The sequence below is a fragment of the Mytilus galloprovincialis genome, chromosome 2, assembly GCF_965363235.1.
Source record: "Mytilus galloprovincialis chromosome 2, xbMytGall1.hap1.1, whole genome shotgun sequence".
NCBI classification, from domain to species: domain Eukaryota; kingdom Metazoa; phylum Mollusca; class Bivalvia; order Mytilida; family Mytilidae; genus Mytilus; species Mytilus galloprovincialis.
In genome coordinates this window covers 50,996,441-51,006,717 of record NC_134839.1, presented here as the reverse complement: position 1 = coordinate 51,006,717, position 10,277 = coordinate 50,996,441, and the positions used below count along the sequence as shown (strand labels likewise).

Sequence of the window (10,277 nt, the reverse complement as noted above, 5' to 3'; positions counted from 1 at the left end):
TACAAATATGAATTAAAACAATTCAAACAAGAAAACTATCGGCCTGATTGATGTACAACACTTATAGAAAAATATAAACAACAACGACAACCACTGGTCACAGAAAAGAGGGGTTTCAAACCATATGTCCCAATTGAAAAATAATTTCGTCAAACAAACGGGAGGTCTTATCTACGGAACAAAACCCGCATCCGCCACTGTACAGTCTCCTGGCTAGTATACCTGTAGGATAGTCAAAGATAATGACGTTAAACAAATATTTTCTTTATTTATGTTTTTATTCCATTCAGTTCTTCAATTTATCGATTGATTAATAAAAATATCGAATCAATTAATTTAGTTAATCTACTAGTAATTAAATGTCAATACGATCTTTTTGATAAGATTGTAAGGCCTGTATTGCTATATGGCTGTGAAATTTGGAGATTTAGTTTTATTGATGCAATAGAAAGTGCATTTCAAGTTTTGTAAACTTTTCTTAAACTTGAAAAAAATCAACCCCAAGCTTTATGGTTTATGGAGAAACACTGGACACTTTAAATTTGCAAAACACTCATTTGCAAATCCGCCGCCGCCTCAAATAAGAGCTACAGTGTCATGTATATAACCAAAATGTGCGGAATTACATGGGATTCAATAATTTCATTAGTTTTCTACTGTTACTATTATATTTATTTTGCTATTTGATTTATAAAAACATGGGATTTTCAATATCCCATGGGACAGGGCAAAATCCCATGGGATTTACCATTATCCCATGGGATTTTGGTTAAATCCCATGGGATTTTTTTTGGTCCCATGGGATAATTGTAGTCCCATGGGATATTTGTTGTCCCATGGGACAAAAAAAATCCCATGGGATTATTATTATCCCATGGGATTTTTAATATCCCATGGGACAAAATAAAATCCTATGGGATTCAAATTATAAATATATAGATATAAATATACAGTATGTGTATGTTGCAATGAATGCTGTTTGGTAGTAAAAAGTTTTAAATGTATACAAGTTTTTTTATATTTTATTAAATTTTTTTTCATTTTGTCACAAACATGTTTTTTATTTGTTAATACAATAAAGATTATAATTCTGATTTTGGAATGTATAATAAAATTTAAGGTCAAAGAGTAAAGTTCTTTCACTGAAACAAAATGATGACATGTTTAAATAAATGAAAAAATATTGTTTTGAAATCTTTGTCTTGTTTATTTTATAATGAAAAATAGAACTGAAAAAAATATTTCATATTCTGACTGAATAGTTTACTCTTTTCATGAAGTAAGGTTTTCTTTGTTATAGTTTCATTGCAATACATGATTGAATATGCAAACAATTTGAATGATATATACCTTTGTGGTGTACATAATATTATGCTTATATTTGCAAATTTATAATTTAAACACTTTTTGTGTTAAAGTTTTAGTTTTCTTTTTCGCTGCTTGCTATGTACAATTATTCAGTCCACTACATAAGAGTCAAGTCAATAAATTATTTCATCCACTAGAATATTCCTGCAATTCTTAGACAAAACATTTTTCAATCTGTTCTTCAAAGATCCTCCTCGGTACATCTTTATTGGATGGAGCGATTCAAATGAGAAGACAAAGCAGGTTTATTTGGACAACAACATACTAATATTTTTTTCATTCGTTCCTTCTTTCAATTGATAATTACATTGTTGCGTTTACATGATCAAGTTCTTGAGCATCTATGATCGTGATGATATGACTCCTTTTTGTTTATAGTCATATGTTGAAATTTCCTTTTTCTATTAAATGTAGAAAAAAACATTCCATTTCAAATTAATAAAAAAAGTCGCACTGTTGAGAAAAATATCATCTTCCAAGTTTTCTGTTCAGTATTGATCTGTTGAATGATGACCATGAAAACCGAGATGTCTGACCTACAAATACACAAAACTCAAAAATTATCAGTGAAGAGAAATACAGCAATAAAATGACTATTTTATCATGTTTATGAACATTTTAATAAACTTTCATTTAAATATCTATTGTTAGTACTCTTATTTCAGTGCTTTGTGTCTATGATTTACATATTACTGGTTATTGTTTGGTTCCTTGTTGCAGTCTTTTGAGTTAAGCCCATTGCAACAAATTTTTACAATTTGTTCAAATGTTGTGCTGTTATTAAAACCACTGTCCGGTATAGCGTTTGCTCATTGTCAAAGGCTGTACAGTGAACTATTTTTGTTAAATTAAGGGGGCTCACAGGTTTCAATCAATTTTTTTTCTTAATACATGTAATATAGGGTTACGCTATATTTTTCTATAAATGAACTTTATCTTATACTTTATAGAAAAATAGAAAAATTAAATTAAAACTAGAGGCTCTAAAGAGCCTGTGTCGCTCACCTTGGTCTATGTGCATATTAAACAAAGGACACAAATGGATTCATGACAAAATTGTATTTTGGTGATGATGATGTGTTTGAAGTTCTTACTTTACTGAACAATTTTGCTTCTTAAAATTATATCTATAATGAACTTTGCCCATTAGTAACAGAGAACTATATTTGGTAAAAATTTACATAAATTTACCAAATTAATGAAAATTGTTAAAAATTGACTATAAAGGGCAATAACTCCTTAAGGGGTCAATTGACCATTTAGGTCATGTTGACTTATTTGTAGATCTTACTTTGCTGAACATAATGGCTGTTTACAGTTTATCGCTATCTATAATAGTATTCAAGATAACCAAAAACGGCAAAATTTCTTTAAAAATTACCAATTGGAGGGCAGCAACCCAACATCCAGTTGTCCAATTCATCTGAAAAATTCAGGGCAGATAGATATTGACTTGATTAACAATTTTACTTCTTGTCAGATTTGCTCTAAATGCTTTGGTTTCATAGTTATAAGCCAAAAACTGCATTTTACCCCTATGTTCTATTTTTAGCCTTGGCGGCCATCTTGTTGGTTGACCAGGTCACGCCACACATTTTTTAAACAAGATACCCCAAAGATGATTGTGGCCAAGTTTGGATTAATTTGGCCCAATAGTTTCAGAGGAGAAGATTTTTGTAAAAGATTACTTTAATTTACGAAAAAGGTTAAAAATTGAGTATAAAGGGCAATAACTCCTAAACGGGTCAACTGACCATTTTTGTCATGTTGACTTATTTATAGATCTTACTTTGCTGAACATTATTGCTGTTTACAGTTTATCTCTATCTATAATAATATTCAAGATAATAACCAAAAACAGCAAAATTTCCTCAAAATTACCAATTCAGGGGCAGCAACCAAACAACCGATTGACCGATTCATCTGAAAATTTCAGGGCAGATAGATCTTGACCTGATAAACATTTTTACCCCAGTCAGATTTGTTCTAAATGCTTTGGTTTTTGAGTTATAAGCCAAAAACTGCATTTTACCCCTATGTTCTATTTTTAGCCGAGGCGGCCATCTTGGTTGGTTGACCGGGTCACACCACACATTTTTTTAACTAGATACCCCAATGATGATTGTGGTCAAGTTTGGTTCAATTTGGCCCAGTAGTTTCAGAGGAGAAGATTTTTGTAAAAGTTAACGACCACAGACGTTGACGCCGCCGGACGCCGCCGGACGCCAAGTGATGAGAAAAGCTCACTTGGCCCTTTGGGCCAGGTGAGCTAAATATGGGGACACCATTCAATCACACTCACAATCCGCCTTTGAAAGAAGCATATATATACATTTTTGTAACGGTACTTTTTTTTCTGTTTAACTAATAGGAAAAATAGAGGTAATTTTGAAATTAAAAAAGAACTTAATTACAGAAATCGCTTAAATTTTACAATAGTTTAGTTTAAGTAAAGTAAGTTAAAAATGATTATAAAAAATATAAGTCACTGATGAGCTAAAAAAGATATTACAATTCTCATGCCAAAAAATGGCATTTCTGCACCAAAGGGAGATAATTTGGAGCTTTTTCAATATTATATACATTTTAAAAGTTGTCTGGGGCCAAAATGAATGGATTTTTTAGAATGATTTCTGTACCATATGAAAAAGTAAAAACTAATAAAGTTATAAATAAAATTAGTTATGAAAAAAAAAATATTTAATATTTTTCTGAAATTTTTATACCCTCGAGCCTCCTTAAACATTGTTAAATGTCATTTTATCTCTATTGGAGAAAAAGTCTTATTTGAAATCAGACTGCTTCTTATTTTTATATCAACCCAGCCATATTATGCCTGTCCAATATCAGGAGCTTGTACATAGTTCAGTGGTTGATGTTGGTTCATATCCGTCATTTTTGTTTTTCATAATATTTTGTTTTTTTATAAATTAGTCTGGTATATTTGAAGTTTGAATTGATGCTTTGTTTCAAATTTTGTTAGCGTTGTCTTTTATAGATAACTATATCATGTATAGGGTATGGGTTTTCTCATTACTAACAGGTCATCATTGGCCTCTAATAAGTAATTACAATGCTTACATCCACTTAATTGAACTCTGATGGATAGTTTTCTCATTTATCGTACCACATCTTATTTTAATAAATATTTAATCATTACTCAAGGGCTAAAACTTTTTTCAACAGTGGACTTACCATTTAGGCTTTGTTGACCTTTGTAAATCTATTTTTGTTGATAATTTCTTCTGTTTATAGTTTCCCTTTTATATCTTTAATATTCTTGCCCTACACATAAAAGGGTAAACAATATCATTTAATGACAAAAATAACTACTAATACATAAAAAGTAGGCAACTGAAAATTTTGCCTCATTTGTATATAACTTTGACTTGATTCTCATTCTTGCTGTTTAATATTATCATTGTTTTATGAAAATGAGGTCTTAGTAAAATTAACCTTGGCAAACAGATATCTTCTTTTTTTATATGACACCTTGCATTCATTTCGTACAACAAGTAGACCTATGCTTATAATATCTGATAAAATGACAAAACCAAGAAAACTTAGCATTGACCAAAGAACCATAAAATGCGGTCATGGTTTTATGAATCTGCCAGAGAGACATGCACACCTTACAATTGTTACATATCCTACAAATATAATCTACCTGTAACTTTAAGCATAATTATGATAAACAATGCAGTGTTTCATTGACCAATGAAAATGAGGTCACGGTCATATAAAATATGACAGACAGACATGTGCATCTTACAATCATTCCGTTCACTAAATAAAGTGACTTTATTGCTTACAGTATCTGGAAAATAAACCAAACCACAAAAGCTAAACATTTTCATAGTTCCTTATACCCTGTCACATTCATAATATATGTGCCTGTTCCAAGTCAGGAGCCTATAATTAAGTGATTGTCCTTTGTTTATGTGTAACATTTAACTGTTTTTCCATTTTGTGTACATAAATTAGGTTGTTAGTTTTCTGGTTTGAATTGTTTACGTTGTCATTTCTGGACCTTTTATAGCTGACTATGCAGTATAACTGGGAGTACTCTCAGATCTGTTCATTGTGTCTCTTTGTGTAGGGATGTACAAGTACCCGGCCACGTCCACTTGTATTTTTGTCCATCTGATGAGTTAAGCCTTTTTCAACTGATTTTTATAGTTTATTCTTATGTTGCACTGTTATACCACTGTCGCAGGTTAGGGGGAGGGCTGGGATCCCGCTAACATGTTTAACCCCGCCACATTATTTATGTATGTGCCTGTCCCAAGTCAGGAGCCTGTAATTCAGTGGTTGTCGTTTGTTTATGTGTTACATATTTGTTTTTTGTTCATTTATTTATATAAATAAGGCCGTTAGTTTTCTCGTTTGAGTTGTGTTACATTGTCTTATCGGGGCCTTTTATAGCTGACTATGCGGTATAGGCTTTGCTCATTGTTGAAGGCCGTACGGCGACATTTAGTTGTTAATGTCTGAGTCATTTTGGTCTCTTGTGGACAGTTGTCTCATTGGCAATCATACCACATCTTCTTTTTTATATTTGTTCATTGTTAAGGCTGTAGGATGACCTTGAGTTGTTAATTTCTGTTTCATTTGGTCTCTCATGGGGAGTTGTCCAATCATACCCCATCTTCCTTTTTTATATTGTCCTATGTACTATGAAAATAAAGTAAGATGAAACTTCTCAGTCAGATATATGCACCTAGTTGACCTTTTGCTAATTTGAAAATAATAAAATAGAGAAACTGGTCAAAAAAAACAAAAAGGTAACATTAAGCAATGAACCATAAAAATGAGGTCAAGATTGAATAAAACATGCCAGTCTAACATGTACATCCCTAAAAAATTTCATACAACAAATATACTTGACATGTTGCATACAATATTAGAAAACCCGACCAAAACACAAAAACTTAACAATAACCACTGAACCATGAAAATGAGGTCAGAGGATAGAAAACCAGATAAATTGACACAAATCCCTGTGGTAAGACAAAATGTGCCATAATATTAGTCCAAATGATAATAAAGTCTTGCATGGCTATTCTGTTCTGTTCTGGTTTAGAAAATCCCTCCTTCAAAGGAGCACTTTGCACAATGACGAATAAATGTTTATATATATATATACCTAAAAAGACATACTAGGTACGCCTCGTGAGATAAGTGTTGGTTACTGTCAAAGACCCTTACGCTGGCTTGGCGGAAGGTTTTTAATTATGAAGACGAGTTTGTACTCCATGAAGAGCAAAGCAAAGCTTCCTTGTTATGTATTCTACAGTGTAGCAGGCATCCATGCATTTACATTTGCAACCACAAGCACATATAAAGCTACTAGGGTCCAATATAAAGTTAGTGTCTAGCTATTTCAACTTTTTTCTTGGACGCCGTCATAGTAAAAAAAATCCTTTCAAGGTGTATTAAATAATTGTTTGTATTACAAAAAGAAGAAACCTAAATCTTACTTGTTAGTTGTTATGGGCTAACAAAAAAGATTTATTTAAAGTTGGTTATACATACAATACAACATAAGCTCTAGAGCTTTTATCCAACATATATATGACAAGCACAATACATAAAACATTAAGTTCATCACTGAGATAGTAGTCTCAGATAGAGGGAGACAGGGTCAACCAAACCCCTATTCAATCTGAATGTAGGACAGAAAGTCACAGGACAAAAAGTCACGGTCAACAAGTCACAGACAAAAAGTCACAGACAAAAAGTCACAATTCAGTTTAGAGATTATTTTTCTTTGAACAAGAAAACACTTTTTTTTGTATTTTTCTTGAAGTTTTATTTAAGAAGCAACTTAGTAATTAAAATTTATTCAATAAATATCAATAATAATCAAATAATTGTTATGAAAACAAAATTTCAAAGTGGCTTGGTACTTAAATGGCTTCAATTTGCCAATAAATATGGCCCCATAAATATATCCTTTGCAAGATTAAAATCTAATACATTTCCATTTATCGTGTTTATCAAGCTCTATGAGCAATTTCCTTAAATTAAAAATGAATATATGTAATAAAAAGAAAATATTTCAAGATCTTTTTCATATATATTCAAACCAATTGTCAACAATTTGTTTGTGACTTTTTGTCCTATCAAATTTGTGACTTCATGTCCTGTGACTTTTAGTCCTGCGACTTTCTGTCCGTTTACCTTCCATCTAAATCAGTAAACTGAATAATTGTTTTTTGCAGTAGTCCGGGTAACGAGTCGATATCTGTTATTAATCATGCAAATTGCGAGTCAACACTTACACACTTTTTTTCAGAATGTCAGCTAAAAACAAAGAATCACTGGTGATAGGGGAGTGTAACCGATGAATTGATTCTGAATCAGATAAGATTTTCCAAGTATTACGGAGTCGGAGAACCTCTTTATTTGATCACACTCACCGGGAGATTTAATAATGAGGCTACTAAAAACATTTCATTTTCCCATGTTCGCTGTTTTTCGCTATAATTATTTAAAGCTGAATAAAGCTATTTGAAAAATACATTAATTTGTGTTTTTTACTGCTACAAGATATTTGAATAAAATCACGTGAACATATGCTAATTACGCACCAGTTGCTGAACAGAGAATCATTTTAAGCCAGGAACAGTATATACTAACTGTAAGAATAAAAATTCCCGTAAAAAGGCAGTCAAATCTTAACAGAACTGTAACTTAATGATACATGTATATCAAGTTCCAACACCTCACCCAGCACCCTGGCCCAGCACACTGAGTTAGCAACCTGGTGTGTGTCAGTCTTATAATATAAAACTGCGTAGGTTCATATCGTTAGATTTATCGTTTGTTTGGATATTTTTAGGATCGTTGTAAAATTATATATCTTGAACTTTGTTAAAATACTATTTTAAATTGTTCAATTCGTTATATTTCATAATTTTTTCAAAGTGTACTTTTTAAAGTTTTAAATTTTAAAGATATAAAAAATGAATATATATATATATATATATATATATTCCATTTTGATTTGAGGGAAATCTGTTTGAACTGTAATGACATGGTCAGTCAACTGATTTTTTGCAAAGCTGATTACAGGTAATTATAACATACAGCAATTTTCCATTACGACAGTGCGTGTACTCTCCGGTGTGTATAAAGTAAAGTTTCTAGAGAACATCCTGTCTACGTGTAATACAGATTGATGACATTACACAAAATTTCTTTTGTTAAATGTGCTTAGGTATCTGTGTCTATTCCCTATTTCAACACCACAAATTTTTAGAAGAAAAAAAATCAAAAAATCAATTATATGAAATAAAGAAGAAAAGTAGCTAATATCAACTTCAGTAACTAGTAACTGCGCATTGAGTAATCATAATTTCAATATTGCATGAACCAACAAATGGAAGTTTTTAACGACCTTGACTGGCTATACAGCCCTTGCACGGTCGGTAATGAACCAACCCTTGACAAAACGTATACATGTAGGCCTATGTGAAAGTGTTTAAAAAGACCAATTCCTATTGGTTATATTTCACACTAGGACCTTAGATAACTAGAACTAAGCAGTGGTTGATCCAGAAATTTTCATAAGTGGGGACCCATTGACTGCCTAAGAGGGGGTCCCTGCCAGTCATGCTTCAGTGATTCCCTATATAATCTCCCATTTTCCAAGATTAGTGTGTGGGGGTGGGGCTAGAAAAAACCTAAATCCGCCTCTGCTAATTGGGAAGTCATTTTGTCTGATACACACATATAAATACCTATAATGTACAAAATGCTTCAAATATATGCATAAATCATAATGGTACGTCTAAAAACCGTTAAGGATTTCCTCGGTGCACGCAAGACATAAAAAGTCACTTAGGACATGTATTTTAGTGTTGAGGGTATTCATTCGATTCATAACTTATTTCTTAATCTTGTAATTTTTGTTTTGATAAAATTTGAGACATAAATACATGTATTGAGACATATAATATACATGTATTATATGTCTCTGATAAAATAAAACCAACTTTAAAGAAGTTATTTAAGTTTGAATCGGCTGTCACCTGTGTTTTGCATTGGGATGCCAAAACATTAATGTTATTTACAAAAATGCCAAAACCGGCAAATATATTTTAGGCAAAAAGAGACATTTATAAATCGATGATTTTTTACACTAAACGTTTTTATAATTTGTTATAGAAATATTAATAAGTACATGTACATAGTTTTATCAGAGACATATAATATAATTGTATTATATGTCTCTGGTTTTATCAAGGATTTGTATAGTAACTATACACATCCTTGGTTTTATAAAGTCCTTCATTGCTTCAACCCCTTGGTGAAATTTAAATGGCGAGACGATAATTAATAAACTATCTATCTATAGCGACATGCGCCGTTATTTAGGATTTTAGAATACGTCACGGATGACCGATGATCATTTTCAATACCAATCATCATTTGAATTTTGTCAATTGATCTTTAATGATTAGGACTGATTGGTGATGGCAAAGATAACACAGAAGTAAACTTGACAAAAAAAAAGTTTACTTGGAAAAAAATATAAAATTATATGAATATGCTAAATAAATTTTTCTTTGGTATGTAATAATCGAAGACGTTTAGAAATATAAAGAATCTTCACATAGTTGGAAAATTTTCTATTCAAGTTATATCATTTAAAAACATTTAGAAATATAGATCTTTTTCGATGTACAATTTGACCCGCTTGGAGATCTTAATAATTGTTTGCCTACTTTCGTCTATTTATATTGCTGAAATTCTTTAATAAAAAACTTGTACAAGCCCTTGCTATAATATAATGAAATTCGTCGCCAATATCACCATAAATACTTAAAGAACAGATACAATCTTATCCTAAATAGTTTGCCATCTAACAATTTAAAAAGAAATTTTGAGTCGAAACTGAAGTA

The 10,277-nt window shown here is 31.3% G+C and overlaps 1 long non-coding RNA gene across 2 annotated transcripts; it reads right to left on the bottom strand.

Annotated features, from left to right (window-relative positions):
- Positions 1–526: 526 nt before the first annotated feature.
- Positions 527–7,913, bottom strand: LOC143063801 (uncharacterized). 2 transcript variants are annotated; one of them, XR_012975101.1, is made up of 3 exons: positions 7,653–7,913; positions 4,564–4,653; positions 527–1,904 (listed from the first exon to the last, which is right to left on the bottom strand). It is a non-coding gene; the product is annotated as an uncharacterized LOC143063801 (long non-coding RNA). The 2 variants fall into 2 exon arrangements; XR_012975100.1 differs by having other exon boundaries at positions 7,552–7,701.
- Between the last annotated feature and the right edge of the window lie 2,364 nt (positions 7,914–10,277).